This window comes from Jaculus jaculus, chromosome 11 (assembly GCF_020740685.1).
Source record: "Jaculus jaculus isolate mJacJac1 chromosome 11, mJacJac1.mat.Y.cur, whole genome shotgun sequence".
Taxonomy (NCBI): Eukaryota; Metazoa; Chordata; class Mammalia; order Rodentia; family Dipodidae; genus Jaculus; species Jaculus jaculus.
The window spans coordinates 34,612,104-34,630,904 of NC_059112.1; the positions used below are offsets into that span (position 1 = coordinate 34,612,104).

At 39.7% G+C, this 18,801-nt stretch overlaps 2 pseudogenes; both read right to left on the reverse strand.

Moving 5' to 3' along the window:
* Positions 1–1,534, reverse strand: part of LOC101609275 — a 66,084-nt pseudogene extending 64,550 nt beyond the window's left edge.
* A 2,663-nt stretch (positions 1,535–4,197) lies between these two features.
* LOC101608987 lies at positions 4,198–18,441 on the reverse strand (annotated as a pseudogene).
* Between the last annotated feature and the right edge of the window lie 360 nt (positions 18,442–18,801).

Here is an 18,801-nt window from a genome sequence, read left to right on the forward strand (position 1 = left end):
AGACCCACTTAGAAAGAGACTTCATATAGGGAAGCTCTGTGTGAAAAGAGCCCATTCCTTCCTTCCATTTGGCTGCCTGAGCTGTTGCTGCCTTCCAGCGTGTATTGAAGAACAGCGCGGACTGAAGACCAGCGTCAACTGAAGAGCCACATGGATCGAAACCCAGCAGCTCCTCAGGAAGCCTCAGGCTTTTTGGCACCATCTGCAGTGCCAGGTCAGGACTGCTGAGGCCTCTGGCCCTGTGAACTGAGCAGCTGCTAGGTTCCTTGATTCTCGAGCCTGCAACTGCTATTGGACTACTGTAAGCTAATCCAACAAATTTTCTTTTTAAAATAATTCATTCTAGCAGTTTTGTTCCTCTAGAGAACCCTGACTAATACACCATGTAATTATATAATTTAAGGGAAGGGATGCCACCCACTAGACTAATAATGTCAGATATCTATCTATGGATGTCATGTTGCTTAGAAAACATTTCTTACCTTTAGAAGTCTTTGACTTAATCCGTAGTCATAGCTAATATCAAATAAGAGGGCTCATGTTTCTGTTTCACATGTGGGGATGCTAACATAGCATAGAAGCCAGAGGAGGATTTCAAATATGCTCTTCTGACATTGTTCTGGCTCGTTTCCTTACAATAAACTCTCTCAAGGAAACTAGAGCTGTTTCTTGTTTAAACTTACTGACTTGTCAACAAACACCACCAACCTTGCTCTATGTACCATGGTGCTATGGTTAATAGTGTGTGTGGCCACATTCATTTTTGAAAATGGGTTCTGGGTATCAAATTCAGGTCCTTGGGATTATGTATCATGCACTGTTCCCTTCTTGGGAAGTTTTAGAAATGGGCCTAATGAAAGCCGAAAATAAAACAATATTTATTGAGTACCCACAATATACTTGAAAGTATATACATCACAAATCTATATAACTACCCCAACATTATAGCAAAATTTAAGTACCTGCCACCATTTAATAAAAAAAAGGATTAAAGAAATATTAAATTGGTTGTCCACATTTTCTGTGTTCATTTAGCATAGGATATAAAACAGTTGACTCTATGGCAAGGAAAATTTCTTCTTCCTATCTCCTTTCCAACATTATTTCTTCATCATCAATCTATTTCAGGGAACAGCCCTAAAATTGCTTGCATATAATCAACAGAAACAAACCAATGAGTGTGACAGAGAAAAGAAGCCAGATAGCTTGTGTATAGACAGATTAGTCAGGATTATAGGCACTCTAGGAGTTGTAAGCAGCTATCTGTCCTGAAATCCTAAGTAATGTGACAATAAAGCCAGTTAGGGGGCTAAAATAATAAGAAAATTCCTGTCGATCCAGCTGGTAGCTGCTGACTCATCAGGATGCCCGCTGTCCGGAACACAAGCTTTGCCTACTTCTCTCCTCCCATGCTTTCCTGATTCTCCTCAACCTCATTAGAATTTTGACCTCTTCTCTTGAGTGGTGTGATCTCATCTTACCTCTTCACCACGAAGTGATTTCTGGGTGTAAGTAGCTGTGCCACCTGTTTCATGCCCGATTTCCATGTGAATCAACACTGGGACTTTTCTAACCCTGCTAAAGTGGCTGTAGTAAAGAGTGCTGGCCTATCACTCTTTTACTAGTAACCCTTTCCCACCATGAGGAGTTAAGTTCTCTCTTTTTAACGAACTTTGCCTATATGGCCTTTTTTGCATGCCCTCTGTCCTTTTTCTTTTTAAATTTTCTAGCAAAATACACAATTTATTAAATGTCAAAGCCAGCAGCGCTTCCAGTCCAATATAGATGCTCAACAGAAACATGGGCATTGTGTGCATGCAGGCATAAACTGGAAGAATAAAAAGCCAGGCCATAAATATACCAGTGGCTATGCAATGAGCATCCCATCCTTTTGCCCAGCCCCTGAGACAGTACAGGGGCTCCCTGCTCCAACGCTGCTGTGAAGAGCCTGGGCCTGTGAAAATCAGGCTGCAGGATGTGTTTGTTACTGGTGTGACTACGTGGCTCTGGGTCCCGGTCAGGCTCCCATACCTAAGGATGTAGCTGAACACTGGGCCACAGCTTTTAAGTGACACACGCAGAGAAGACACATTTAAAGAACAGGGTGGAAATTGAAGTACCGTCTCCTTGTCCCTGCCATGCTTGTCCTTCCAGACTTAAGTTTCTAACATTCATTCCTCTGACTTCCCACCTCTAAGCAGTAACACAGCAGAACAAGGGTCTATCTTGCATGCTTATGTGCCCTGCTCCAGAAGGATGGTTTGTCACCTGCCACTCCAGCGTCATACCAAGAGCCCAGATGTAGGTGTGGTCTGGGCACTGGCCCACACACCTTCCACATACCCGCTGCCTTGTCTTAAAATCCCAGCGTGTGAAATGAGGCCACCTCCACCGAGAGCCCTCCTAGAAGGAAGGCTCCAGCACACTCTGTTCTTGTCAGAAGTCTAGCGCCTGGTCAACAGCAGAATCTGCTGACGGGAACAGCGACTGGGTCCCTCTAAGGGTCACAGCGTGAGCACATTTTCTCAGTGCTGTCACTGTGATTATGTGCAGGACAAAGTGTTAAAAATCTTCCATGTACCTTCCTTCCTATTGAATAGGCTCAACTTAACTTCTAGCAAAGAAACCAAACCAAACCAAGGTTTCATTAAATGAATCCCTCAGGCCTGCCTACCCTTCTGCCTGAGATGGGAGGTGCACAGATGCTCCCCTGAACTCCTGCCACAGTGACTCTGGTGGGACCTGGATGGCACAGAGTGCAGGTGCTTCCTCACCAATGGCTTAGATGTGGAAGTAGTGGGGGCGAGGGAGACACAATGACTAATGTGGCAACAGGAAAGACTTCTAGAGCCCCCACACCCACTTATGGCTTCTGACTGAGTTCTGTACTGGAGTGTGACTGTCATCCCTTGCATGTATGATTTGCCAATAATCCCAGGGCCAGGGTTGGGCTGAGGCCTCTAGAACCAAGTCTCCTTGTCCTGCCTCCCTCAAAACCCCCTAGCATTAAGCAGCTTTCCATCAAGCCCTACATCACACTGGACCTTCTGAGCTTGTTCCATGACAATGACTTTCACCCAGCTCCAACACTACTCCCTGCATGCAGCCACCAACAATTTTGTCTAAGGTCTGCAGCACCTACACTGAGTTTCTTTGAAACCTCACCATACACTCTGAGAGTGAACTGCTATTTAACCACTTCTTCCCTTCCTATGTACTCTTGGAATACTGGGACCAACTACTTAATTCCTTTGCTTAGAACTCCTGCCTGGCCTCAGGGCAGGCTTCTGAAGGATTCCCATTTAATTTGCCTGTATGTAAGTTTTAATGTGAGCTACCTTTTTTGCCCCTAGCTGTTCCTTAAGGAAAATTTTTAAAATTCCCCATTTTGGCCTTGATTTTGGTCATACAAACATGATGCAAGCCATAAGTAGTAGTCAGGAAGTACTGCTCCGGCAGGCAGGAAAGCAGGTGCCAAGCAAGCCAGTAGGCCTTTGGAGCCCAAAGATCCTTCTCTCCTTCCACAGGCAATGCAGAACACATCTTATGGAGAAACCCATTTCCCCGGCCATGGTCAGGCAGTGACATGTCAGCTCTCTGAGAATGGATCCCTTGAGGAAGTACAGGTGGCCTCTGGCCAGGCAGTTCCCAGGCACTATCAGGAGCTGGAATAAAGTCTGGGGTGGTGCTTGGGGCCAGGAGCCTGTGGAGAGCAATGTACACACTATATTGGGTTTTGCCTTTGATTTCTAAAATATATTTCTTTTATTTTTTTGTTCTCCAAAAACATAGTGAAACTCTCTTTCCCTTCTTGATAAGACACCTAACTACTTCCCAAAGCAAGTACTTTGTGCTGTGACTGGCAATTGACCTGCTGTCCCCCGTGACCAAGGCAGCCACCAGGGGCTCCACTGCACAGATTCTAGACTCCAAACTAACAATGTAAGTCTAGGACATCTCTCCTTTTCTCTTCCCACCTTCCGTCCTCCTGTGAGACAGTCTCAGCTGCCTGTGGCCAGCCACAGACCCAGGATCCCTAGGAGCATAAGAGGAGGTGTCTATGGATTTTGCTCCAGCCATGAGCTCTGTGGTGTCACTGTCGGGATGTGCCCATAGTTCTCTGGAGGGACATTCTTGTTCACCAATGGGACTACAATAAGTTAGTTTTCTGACAGTGTATCCTTAGAGTTGGCTCTGTCACGCAGTGCCTTCCCAGTCACCCCGAGGCTCTACAGCACCATCGGTCACCTTCTTGACATTCTTCATATTTTCCATCACCCCTGATGTTGTCACTGAAGATTTTATTTACAGGTCATCTTCCTTCTGAGACAGTTGTAGGTAGGGGTTATCTGAAGCCAAGCAGAACTTATACCCCGTCAAGATAAAGAAGACCCGTGTGGCTGCTTTGTCCTGTAGCTGGTAGAGCCACTTCCACTGAAATGGAACAGCAAATTTAAGAAGAAATGCAATGATCCTGGTGAAGTCTATGTTGCATACAATCAGGACATACTTATGCCTGAAAAGCTTTAGCTTTGCTAGGTTAATAGCCCCTTTTCCATCTGTGGCTGAGGCTTCCTGCAAATGTCTGATTAACCACACCATGGGGAAGAGGATAGCACCACAGCACAGCAGGTCAACCAGGAACAGAGAGTCCTTCCACAAACCATACTCACTTGACCCTCCTTGGTGGACTCTATGATGATGTAAGACACATTTGCCAGCATCTGGAGCGGGATGACAGTCATGAAGGTCTTCTTATCTTTGTCGGACAGAATGTCTTTGATGAAGGCCCAGCCGGTGCCAATGAGTGTGATGGTGATAAATAGCAGCACTCCCTTCAGAAGGCCTTCAATTGGAAAGCTCTGTGAGGAGATGTAGTGGTAGTCCATTGCATGAAATACCAAAGAAAGACACTTGGTGAAAGGAAGGGCCGCAATCAAGCAGTGAATTTTTTTTTTTAATTTTATTTATTTATTTGAGAGCGACAGACACAGAGAGAAAGACAGATAGAGGGAGAGAGAGAGAATGGGCACGCCAGGGCTTCCAGCCTCTGCAAACCAACTCCAGACGCGTGCGCCCCCTTGTGCATCTGGCTAACGTGGGACCTGGGGAACCGAGCCTCGAACCGGGGTCCTTAGGCTTCATAGGCAAGCGCTTAACCGCTAAGCCATCTCTCCAGCCCCAAGCAGTGAATTTTAAACAGATCATTCCATCATTTTCGAAGGATGGTAATCCATATGGTCCCAGAAAGGAAGAAAAAAAAAAAAGGCCATAGAAATGTATAATTTGGGGAGAGGGATTTCCTCTGCTGAGAGGTAGCTGTCAGGATTCTTCTCTGTGATCGCAGTATCAAGGCTGAATGAAAACCTGTCACTGGATTGCAAGTCACTGTTTGTGGATTTGTGGAAATAAAGACTATAAAAGCCTTCTTGATCATTGGTGTTGATGTTAAAGAAAAACTGAAATGAAACTGCCCCGTCATTATTACTAATTGAAAATGATTTCTCTCCTGCTTCCTCTGTATCCACAGCAGTTCTTTCAGACTTTTCACTTTCTTATGGTCTCTGTGACTGGCTGCCTGTGGGGAGCAAGCTGGTGTTGCCCTCATGGCTCTGGCCAGGGACTTTCCCAACCTTGTTGAAGATGATCTTTGGTAACAGGTTACCAGCTTCTGGCAGAGATCTGAATTTTACCTTGCTTTTGGAGATGTCCAGGACTAGAAGGATGACAGGCAGAGACTTCTTCCCTAGGATAGAGTAATTCATGTCTTCATACAGATAAGAAGCAAAGCCATCATTCTTTGTTCGATCTAGGCTGAACCCAATCATGGTGTCATCTGTGGCTCCTTCTAGCTCATTCACCTACAGGCTGCTGACATTACCCACCATGTACCCATCCTTGAAGGAGCTTAAGGTGTTTAGCTGAATTTTATGTCTCGCGGCATCTTTGAGCACTAGATGGTGGACACGGCCCAGGCCCAGCACAGCCAGTGCGCCAGCAGCCTCTCTGTCCTTTTATTAATATTTACTTATTTGTTTATTTGATAGAGAGAGAAAGAAGGAGAGAGAGAGAGAAAGAGAGAATAGGGACACCATGGTTGCTAGCTACTGGAAACGAACTCAACATGCATGTGCCACCTTGTGATCCTGGCTTATATGGGTCCAGGGGAATTTAACCTGGGTCCTTTGACTTTGCAGACAAGTGTCTTAACCACCAGGCAACCTCTCCATCCCCCTCTCTTCTGTTTTTTAACCATTCCATATCAGTGGGAGACAACAAACTCCAGAACCATTGTCTTGGGACATTTTAGCAACCATTGTCTAGCTGTCTAACTCTCAAGGGAGGCTTGCTGGAAGCTGTGGAAGTTTCTTCCTTCTGGAAATCCACAATGGGTCTGTGGTCATACACCCTGAATGCACCCAATCTCATCTGGAAGCCCACAACAAATGGTGTGGCAGTTTGAATGGATGGTCCCCAATATCTTCAGGATTTTAATAAAGTTTATAATTTAGGTCTGCAGCCACCTGGCTGGAGGAGGTGTCACTGGGCAGATCTGGATGCTAGGTTCCAGTTCTAAGATGTGGAGGTAAATTTGGAATTCTGTTCTAAAGATATGTGAAGTGTCTGAGCTTTGCCTGGAATTCCTAAGTGTGCTGTGTGAGGTAGCTTTTGGTTTTGGCTTGTGGCTTCTCTCTGTCTCTTTCTCTCTCTCTTTTTTTTTCTCTCTCTCTCTCTCCCTCTTTCTATCTCTCTCCTTGTTTTGTGAAAACAGACCAGGTTCTCCTGCCATTATGGAACTTCCCCTGGGTCTATAAGCTCTAATAAATATCCCTTCCTCCATAACTGTGCTTGATTTATAAGTTTATCCTAGCAACGTGAGGTTGCCTGCAACAAATAGGGTATCATTCTTGGTCAACATTGCACTAACAATGGCAGAAAAAAATAAAGCAACTTAAAATTAAGAGGTGAGAGTAAAACATTAAATGCATCAATTTAATTTTTGCATATATACATAAGTGATCCCTAAACAAAATGTCATACTTCTTTACAGAATCACAAGTATCTGGAAATGACCAGATTTGAAGAATTAAGATTATGTTACTATGTTAGCATCCATATTTAAACTGATGATTCCTATTTCTTCATGTTAATTATTGAGCATGTTTTGATTTCTTTAGAATAATGCATTACAATTTTATGACCAGACACAATTAAAAATCTTTTTATTTTATTTTATTTACTTTTATTAGATAGGGACATATTTTCTTTATGTCAACCCCATAGAGATTGTCATGCATTATGGGTTGGGGAGAGAGAGGCAACGTCTCTGCAAAATGTCCCAACTTGTGGCTCTAACAATCCCCCCACCCCTACTCCACAAAATTCCCTGAGCCATGCTGGGAGCATTTAAAGTCTACTTCAGTGATGGGCACTTAGGAGCCTCTGGATCTCTCGTTTGATAGGTGTTCAGTGTCCTCAGTGTCTATTTCCATCACCCTTGTGCTAATATCAGATTCACTAAGAGAGCAGCACTCTTGCTCATTTCCCCAATTCCTCTGTGGTTTCAGGTGGGGCCGGGGTGGAGTGCACTGGGTCATTTATCTCCTCCGGTCCAGCTCCCATCTGAAAGACAGAAGCAGCTTCTCCAGTGGAGAGTGTGGAGAGTGTGGAGAGTGAAGTCATCACCAGTTAAATGGGATAACCATTATTAACTTGTCAACTAAAACTCTTTTGGCATAGCAACAATAAAAATATCACATATTGAACTTAAGGAAGCAGGAAAATTTTGTCAACCCATTTCTCTCCCAATTTCTTAAAAAAGAGTGTCTGTTTCCTATCACATGAACATATACAGAGCCCCAGCCTATTCTGATGTAAGCAGTTCTGTGGGACTGTTACTGTTCTACAATGCTTTCTCTACCCTGGTCCTGTAGGAGTTCTGGAGGAGAGCAGCTTTCATTTGTTTTGTTTTTAAACACTCCTAGGATAAACTCAGTAAGAATTATTTGTTATTTGCTTAACATTTGAACTTCCAGAGTACTTGTATGTTGATAGTGTATCTAATCTTCATCTAATGGAAAAGAAAATTGAAAATGGTCTTGCAATATACCAATAAGAATAAGAGCAAATATTTTGTATAGCTCACTCTGTCTCTTAACTTTCATGACCCTTTCTACAGGTAGCGGTCTCTTCTCCTATATGCCAGCCCATTCTTTCATGGTAGGAGAGAACACCTGGTTCTGTATTGGGTCCTATCATTGTGTTGAAGGTTCTGTCTCCTCTTCATTGTTAGGAAACATAAACATTCTTGTAATGATTTTGTTTTTACCTATTTTCTTGTGCTAAAATACCTGATGAATGCAATGAACCTTGTTTTTTTTTTAACCCAATGAAGTGAAAAAGAATTCTTGTTCTAACTTTCTCTACAAAATGGCAAATAATCTTTAAAAAAATTAACAGAAAATTCACATAAATAAAAATATAGTAAAAGAGAAAAGGATTTAATGGAATGTTCATTCTGCTCAGCTAAACAATTGTTGCCAAACCAAACATGTAATTTAGGAGAAATATAGTTAAGACCAACTCCCAAATTTTAGGAATACTAAAGGGAAAAAAAATTCCTTGACATTTACTAAAATAGAACTTTTGGAAATCACTTGTCAAGTATTCACATATTCATTTTCAGGGTAATCACAAGTAAATTACAGTGACCATGCAATTCAGGTTCTTTTCTATAATTGATCACAGTTCCTCTCCTGTGTGAAACAGGTCTATTTGTATGCTGTACCTAAATGTAAAACTGCAGAAATGAATGGGTAAGGAACAACAGTGTATCCCAATGTAAACATCTTTAAAGCTTTCATTTATTGCAAATATATCATGTGAATGGCAAAAGTATAAAGAAATAGTATGTTTCTGACAAATTAAGTACAATAGCTTATAAGCCTGTTTTCCATGCTGTCAAAGGAACATGATTATAATATCAAGTTTGTACATATTCTATAGGATTTTACATATATAAAGGAGTTAACAAAAATCCTTTATTTAATTAAGTTTTGTATCACATTATTAATGTGGATTCATCAACTATAGAAAAGTAATGATATCAATTTAAAGCCATATTCAGATGTGTCAAAAAGATAATCGATAGGCATGTTTTCAGCAATATGTGTACAAAAACAAAATTATCTGGACAGCTGAAAAAATGTGATGCTGAATGCAGCTTCCAATATAAATGATAATATTAAGATGTGTAATATTTTTGCTCGTTTTTAAAAAATTCAAATTCCTAGTCAGAATAAAAGCATACCACAAGTATATTGTTCTGAGTCATTGAACCCTTGTTTTCTATACTGATACCAGCTATTTGATCAGTGTCAAGAGCAGTGATGAGGGTATTTCATGATGCAAATCTCTCCATGGGGAGAGGACTGTAGTCATCATGAATTTACTTCAGAGTTCTACTTCCCTCAGTACCTAGGTGCTATAATCAGATCAACAATGTCCTGTCTCTAGTCCAGAAAATGCAGTTCCAGCAGATCACAGCATGATTGATTTGGGTCCTTCACTCAGCCTGTTCCTCATTATCTAACCATCTCAGATCCATGTGGAGATTTGCATTTCTTTTTTTTTAATTTTTAATTTTTTTAATTTATTTATTTGAGAGCGATAGACACAGAGAGAAAGACAGATAGAAGAAGAGAGAGAGAATGGGCGCCCCAGGGCTTCCAGCCTCTGCAAATGAACTCCAGACGTGTGCGCCCCCTTGTGCATCTGGCTAACGTGGGACCTGGAGAACCGAGCCTTGAACCAGGGTCCTTAGGCTTCACAGGCAAGCGCTTAACCGCTAAGCCATCTCTCCAGCCCAAGATTTGCATTTCTTATCATGGGAGCCCAAGGGAGCAGAATGCTGCTGCTCTTATTGTGTTCAGGTTTTCAGAATATAGAAACTGCTAGTTTTTGTTTGCTAAATAAAATATGGGTCACATTTCAATAGTAACTATATCTGCTTTATATTAGTCTACTGATTTTTTATGCCAGTGACCACTGATTTTCTATACTGACTTAGTCTTTGGATTCCCAGCATCCTTATTCCTTACAGTATCCATCTTTAAATCTCTTTTTAGGAATAATTGCTATCATGTTATAGAATAATTACTATATCATCAATGGGATTGTAATATCTCAGAGATATGGGGCATTAGAGACTTTAAAAATAATCATGAGCTCTAGGACTGGAAAAACCGTAGTATATGACAGAAACTCATGAAACCAACCCTCCTCCTATCAAGAAAGTACTAACTACATCAGAATGATTAAATATGTCTTGCGAGAATTTATCATTTGTAATGAGAATCTACACTGGGATCTAATAGACTGGACTTTGATAGACTTATTCATGGTAGGCACCCCATAACCACACCAAGTTATAAATTAGTGAGGTTTACAAAATATCCAGAGACTCATAACAACCAATGAAAAGGGGCCCAATCTGTCTGGGAAGATCACTTAGTGGTTAAAGACAGGACCCCTGAAAGCCTGCTGACTAGATAGAGTTCAGGTCTTTAGAACCTATGCACAGCAGGATCCTAACTTGCACATGTGTCCTTAATCCCAATGTGCTTATAGCAATGTCAGGAGAATTCTAAAGCACATGCACCAGCAAGTCTGGTAAAATAACTAGAGATGCCCTGCCTCAAAGAAGTTAGACAGAGACAACAACAGTCCTAAGCCCTCCACACATGTGCTATGGCACACATGGTCCCATGAAAAGAACATTTCTCTCTTTCACACACACACAAACTCACACACACATACCAATAATAAAGCAGGGTAGTCAATCAACATGAGCAAGGATGGTAAGGTAGCAGTCTCTGTTCTCATCATACCAGAATTTAGCTAGATAACCTGCTGGCAGCCACTCTGTGTTCTTCTCTACACAAAACTCAGTAACCGTGGAATTTTGTGGCGTAGAAGGATTCTTCTCACCTCACGAATAGCTACTAAAAGAAAATTAGTCCTTTGATATGAAACCTACTGAAATTATTTTCATTGTCATGATAGTCTTCTTTAAAAATGACTTCTGATATTATTTTCTTTGACTAGTAAATATTGGAAATAACCTTGTAATCTTTCAAAATGACTTTTTAAGTAATGTGAACATTTTATGTTTTATTAAACTTAAAGAAAGACATATATACTCAAATGCAACTGGTCATAGGGCATGTTGGTGAGCCAAATTGTTAGACTAGGATTCTATAGTAAAGCTTTCAGGCAGTGTTCCTCTAACCACATAATGATATACATTTGGAATCTGTTGAACATTTAATGAATCATCCAATCAAATAAATATTAACTTAGTGATGCCATAGCACTATAGTAAAAATATTATGAAATGTTCTCCTCTATGGGTTATATGCCACGACATGTAGATGTGTGCATGCAAACACGTGTGTGCACACACACACACCAACACATACATGCACACACAAAGAAATAAACAAAGGTGTTTTCACATTCACTAACAACATTAGGCATGGCTTTTGCAGGGCATCTTTTAAATTTATTTATTTGTTTGTTTGTTTGTTTGAGAGACAGAGAGTGAGACAGTGAGAGATAAAGACAGAGTATAGTCATGCCATAGTCTCAAGGCACTGTAAACAAACTACATGCATGTGCCACCTTCTGCATCTGGCTTACGTGGGCACTGGTGAATTGAACCTGGGTCCTTAGGTTTCACAAGCAAGTGTCTTAACTGCTAAGCCATCACTCTAGCTCTTGCAAAGGACTTTTAAAAATATTTTATTTATTTATTTGCAAGCAGAGATAGAGATATAAACAAATATAAATGCAGAAAGAGAATGAGTGTACCAGTGCATAGTGCCACTTCAAATAAACCCAAGATGCATGCACCAATGTCCATATAGCTTTAGGTGGGTACTGGGGGATTGAATCTGGATCATTATGTTTTGTAGTCAAGTCCCTTTATCACTGAACCATCTCTCCAACCTGCAAAGGATATTTTTAGAGTGAAATTTTGAAATTATTTTAGTTTATTAATTACTATGATTGCTACATAAAATATTATAATATCTGACATAAGGTATACTGCAAAATTTATTTCAGATTCCAAAATTATCCACTAGCTACCACCTGCTATTCTCTTTCTTTTATTTTACAATTAAGTGCCATATTTAAACAATAGGCTATAGCCAAATCTTTGCAAGTTTCCTGCTCTGTTTTAAAATTTTCTGCGTCCTTCCCCCTCCCTTCCTTTCCTATCCTCTGTCCTACTCTCCCTGGCTTGCTTATATTTGAAATGCATCATTTCTTTACTTGTGTCTCTAACAATAAGTCTTCAGTAAATGTTCTATTTTGAGAACAAGACTGCATCACCAGGGTTACTAGTGGCAAACAGAAAACAAATGAACATGAGCAAGCTTAAGCCCAATTAGATCCACAGGGGAAAATCAATGGCATGGAAAAGAACAATGGCGCAGTGAGGGAAGAGGTTGCATCCTCAGCACAGACACAAAGGAGGACACAGAGATACAAAACTGTGAGTTACAAGTCTGAGTTGATGTCAATAGAAGCAAAGTAAAGTACAAACTACGGGCATTTAACAGGCTAATTGAAGCAAAACCAAACTGGTTTCCCTCAGTTAAATAGTTACGACACTTGAAAATAATTTTGGAACTGAGTTACCTTGAGTTGTCTTATAACACATTCATTAATTTCTTGCAAGGATGAAGAGATTAACTTTATTTTACATAATGGTATTACATGGACATGAACAGACAGATTTTCTCTTCTGGTAATGAGATAAATATCTCAATTCCTGACCAGCCATATGGTTGCATTTTTCCCTTGTCCTTGTATGCATTTTCTTATATCTGACTATATATCCTACCATGAATAATTTATGTCTGATTATCCGGAATTAAAATCAGCTAAGGAATGTAGAGGTCTGTGACTCTTAACAAAGGCCTTCAAAATTAAGTTCAAAATCATTGTCAAATCTCTTTCATCCAGCACACTGAGATACATCATGATAACAAGAGACATTTATGTATTCTACTTCTGGATGAGGTACAATGAGCATAACCCAAAGATTTATGGAAATTTAGAAGATAATTCATTTTTAAAATATTTCCCTATTTATTTGCAAGGAAAAAGAGAGAGAAGTAAGACAGATGGGATGGGCATGCCAGGGCCTTCAGCTCCTATAAACAAACTCCAGATACATGACCTTGTGCATCTAGCTTTATGTGGACACTGAGGAACTGAACTTGGGTTGTTAGGCTTTGCAGGCAAGCACCTTAACCACTAAACTGTCCCTACAGCCCAATAATTCTCACCTAATTTTTCAAGTAGAATAATGAAGACTCAAATATTTTAAATAATTTACTTCAGGTCACAAACATATCTAATTTCATCTGTCCCCAAAACTTGCCATAGTAACTTAAATTGTTAAATTTTTGTAAATGTAACATTATACCATAAGTTATTCTGTTGTAGGTATGGAACTTCATTGAATTATGTAAATCAGTGGCTTTCAAAAATTTTAAATTTACATTAAAAATTGAAATACATTGTCCAGTGTACCTGCCTTTTTTCTCAGGCAAAAGTTATTTTTAAAAGGTAAATCAGATCATCACTAGTCACTTGCTCAAAGTTTATAATGAAGGCATGCACTCTTTCATATTCCATTTGCTTGCTAAGCCAGAAAATCATGGATTGGTTCCTTTGCATTTGTAGAGCATGCGTTCAGGATTACTTTTTTTTTTACCTCAGAACATGTCCAGACTTTCCCTGGGAAAAGTGACTTCTCAGGGGACATTTTGTTTTGCCTTCAGGTTTCTTCTACAATATTACTATTTGTCCACATTAAATAAAATGTCCATATTTTGGTCTATCTCTATAATGTTAATTACTATTATTGCATTTCATATTAATTTTTGTGCTTTATCATTTAAGGAACATTCATCATAAAGCATGAAGAGCATGTCTGAGAATGAATTTGTTTTCTCTCCTATGGGAAATTACTTAATGGTCCTGCTATATTTAGTCTAATATGAAAAATACATATTGACATAAAATAAATTTATAATATAATATAAATTGTAATGCTATGTCTGAAGTTCATATTAGGTCAACTTGGATGCTCATGAGAAGGGAACACTGATTTGAATGGTTGAGAAATTGGAAACCAGTAACTATATCAATATGACCTTTCTAAAATCCTGTATCATTCAAGTTAGGAACAATTGACAGTAAACTGGAGTCGGCAGATTATTTTCTGATAATTATTTTGTAGTCCCTGGAAAAGATATATAAATAAGGCATACTTGAATACAGCAGAATATACCCTGCCAGTATTGTACTATGAAATTTCAGATTTATTGGCCCTCTTACAGGTTGAGCTGTATTGTGGCAGCTGGTCCATCAGCCAAAATTAATGAAATTTAAGCACTATGTTTTAGAAAAAATAGTTGCTGATGACTATAGGTAAGTTAATATCAAAGGTAAAGTAAAATGATAGATATGAGCCAGAGAAACTGAGAAAATTAGCAGTAAGAGAGTTCTCTTCTTAAATAGAAGTTAATGAAGAGCTAGAAATTTCTAATGCATAACTGTGATGAACCAACTGGCACATAGAAACCTTGGCCCTAGAAAAAGAAATTGCTTTTCATAATATCACCTATGATTGCGCTGATGTAACCAGTTCATCTCAAGCTTCAGGCCTCACCTTATTGGACTTTTGGATGTGCTTCCTCTCAAGACAGGAGTAAAGCTCATAATGAAGCACAAGCATTTTCACACTCTCTCTGTCCATGGGTCCTTCTGCTAAAGCCTCTAGAAATATGGTGATTTGCAATAATCTGTGGCCCCCTCAAGCTGCCAAAGTTTGCTCTGTAGTGTGTATACATGTTATTTCCAACTCCATCATGGCTTGTCATAGTATGCCAATAAAACTCTCCATATATGACCTTGAGTTACTTTGAAATAAAAAGAACTTTTTCCTTACATTTAATAAGTTGTAGTAAATGACCTCCCACAGTCAAACATTCCATTGTGGAAGGGGGGATGATGAGATTCATGTCAAATCCGGGAATGTTTTAGAAATTTCCAATTAAGTCCTATCTTTCCAGAAATAAGAACATTCTTTAAACCTTTACAGCATGTATTTGCTTAGTGCATGAATAGAGACACACTTTAAAAAAGTGTGACTATTGCCAAAGTGGCCTCAAAACAAACAGATTTCAGGGAAGAAAGGTCACATACAAGCCTTTAAAGAAGTTATCTGAGGCATGATATTGATCTATAGCTATAAGTAAGAGTTCTTAAGTGAAATTAGCCCTCAAAAGTGAAGAAGTAGCTGGAGGAGAAACTCCAATATCAGCCTTTTCCAGAATGATTTCTTCATAAAAGCATATGTGGATTTATACTAAGCCAAGAGAAACAACAATCCTTTCCTTGTGGCTGGTGAGCACAGAGAGGAAGAAGCTGCAACACAGGTCTTTCATCTTCTTTCCAAACTGTGTGTCTCCTACAGTGAGGAATTAGCTCTTAAGTTTCCCCAAGATGCTAATGAAATACCCATGACAAACACGCATCTAAGGTGCCTCTGAATGCTCTATGCTGTGGTGCATTCAGAAGCAGATGTTAGGTAGTTCCCTCCACCTAACCCCATTGCAGTACTAGACTTGACATCTTAGTTATAATGGCAGTGCCTGATAACCTTTCTTGCAATGCAGGCATCAAATATTTACACCACCATCATAAACTGTTCTATCTGTAAATGTCTACTATACTCATATTATGACTTTGCTTCATCCTCTGCTATTTCTTCTTAATTTAATTAGCTGGTAGAGTTTTACTCACATAGCTGATTAATTATAAGATAAGATATACTGGCTCAAGACAATAGAAAATAGTTTTGTTATGAGGGAAAACTGAAGCCTTGTTGTTTGTGGGAAGAGATTCGAAGGCAGTTGCAATTAAGATGGTGTCATGGTTGTGTAGTCACCTGAAGGTATGATTACAGATGGACCTACTTCAAAGTCCATCATATGTTTGGGTGTAGTAATTAGCTTCTCCAAGGTATTAGTTGAAGCCTTCAGCCTGCCACTAGTGAAATCCTTTGTATAGGGCACCTCACAACTATGACCATAATCCTCTCTCAGAGAACATTATCTGAGAGAATGTGCCCTAAGGTGACACCACAGGAATTTTCAGACTTGAAGTCCAGTATTATGTTTGGACAACTGTGTTACATCAGTAGATAGAAGTCCCTACATTTAGCCCACACTTAAGAATCTGAATATTTTTATGAGATAAATATCAGGGCCAGCATACAGGATGCATACTGAAAATGGTTTATTGCCTGTCTTTCTTCTTAAGATACTAATGATTGACTGAGTTCTTATAAAGCAATGCTTTCATAAATATATCACATATTTATTATCATAAGTTGCCATATTATTCACCCATATTTTTCAAGTGTTTTGTTACTTTCAGCTTTTGTTTCTCTTGATGTCAATCATTATTTAAGTGCTAAAATTTCTTGTGCTTGCTACTTAATTCAACCTAGACTATCTCATAGATGTAAGTTATCATTAACATTGTCACTTTGTTAAAAATGGCGGTACCTTGTGAGAAATATACTTCTGTGTTTGTTACATGTAGGGAAAATTATATAAATAAACTATGGGGGTACATGTACAGTGAGTAGGCCAGAGCTCGCAGTTTGTTCTCCACCTCCTAATTCCCTGGTCTTGGTACCACTGATGTTGGTTGGCTTAGGGTGGCCTAGATTCTGTCTGTGTGCTGAATAAGTAGGCAATTCACTCTGCCTTCCTGACTGACCTGCATCTGGGTCCCCAACTTCAGGATCCATGCAGAGAGAGTAGAAGAGAACTCTTGGTTTATTCCCCACCTCCTAGTTCCCTGGCCTCAGTACCCATACTCCTGGATTGTGGAGGTGTGAACCCTGCGTGTGTGCTGCAGAAGCAGGCCTCTTACTTTGCCTTCCAGATAAAACTGCCCCTAGGTCCCCAAATGTAGAGAAATAATAGACTCCACAATGGAAAGCTCCAATGAAAACATAGAAAATACAACTGAAATTGAATCTCAAAATGAAAACACAACAAGATAGTGATCCTGATCTACTGAACTTGAAGCAAGTCATCCCCCAAACCAAGAATGACACAAATGAAATTGAGCAGAATCATCTCTTAGAGCACACAGGTTTTGTCACTAGGCTTAACTTAATTGAACAAACACAGAGAGACCTCAAAAGAGCAATAAATGAATTGAAGGTGAGACAACAACTAGAGGATCTCAATAACCAGATGATTAAGTTTCATGAAGACATGATCAAATGAAAAACAGAAGCCTAAATATCTAGAATCTACAAACAAACAAACAAAAGTAAACAATGTAATTGTCAAAAAACTCACTCAAATAATTGGATAGAGAACTGAAGTATTCAGCTTGACAAGAAGCTCATACCAGTGCAATGCTAGCACACAGCCTTGGTGGCTTACCAGTGGCCTTCTGATTGGCTAAGAGATCCACTCAATGGAGACAAAGTTTATGTTCTCCAATGTCAACCCCTCCATAGTCTTTGGCTAAAAGAGGGGCTACTTATATCAAAATCTCCATAAATTAATAATGCTTATCCAACTTAACCTATGTTGAGTTCACAGTACATTGGAGAATCCGTTTTTATTTTTCAGAAGTTTGCAAGGCCAGAGAAGATAACCACCCATGACATCTGAGCCCTGGCCCAGGAGAAACTCTAGAGGAATTGGGAAGATGAACTTTTTGTACCTGGCAATCAGTGCCAGCATGTCAGAGACAGACCCTTAGGCTACTCAACACATACAAAAATAGAAATCCAAAGGCTCCTAGGAGCTCATCAGTGAAGTAGACTTAAAACATGTACCCAGGGCCCAGGGACATTTATGAAAGAGATGGCAGAAATATTGTAAGAGCCACAGTTTGGAATGTCATGCCCAGTGGCATTGCCTCCTCCTAGCAACTGACTGCTGCTCCCTCAATGCATAACCCAGGACCCTTTGGGGAATACCTGCAACCCCACTAAAGAGGGTCACCTAGTGGAATGGGAGCAGGGAGGAAAGAAAAGTTGGTACCAACATATGAAGTATCCATACAAAGCTTGTTCTTAATTTTTTTTTAAAAAAAAGGAAAATAAACTATGGGAATTAACTTTGTTTCCTTTCTTCTTATTATCAGACAAATATAAAAAAAATTCTGCATTTATTCCAACCTGGATTTATTTATATGTTTTCACTATCTTAAAATTTCACTCAATATTAGCACAAACTATATTACCATTAGTACTCATATATGCATTGTTTTTTAAACTGACAGCAGCTGAAATTACCTCAATGCTCTCTCCTTGCCCGACTCCATGCGCCGGCCCGACCGCTGCATGCGCAACAACGCTGGACAGCTGACAGACCTGACCCGCCAGCCCCATTCTCTGGACTTGGCGGGTGGGCGCCAGATGTCACCGCTCTCGCGTTAATGATCCTTCCGCAGGTTCACCTACAGAAACCTTGTTAAACTATTTACCTTTGTATTTATAATTACTTAAAACAGACTTTAGTAAAGTATAACACCTTGAATGGCATCATATTTCCTTCATGCTCAGTAATCTCTATAAATTAAATAAGTATGTTTTCCAATAAACCTGCCTCCTTTATTTATTTTTTAACTTTACATAATCCATGTTAGGCAATATTATATGCTCAACATTTTGACTCAAACACA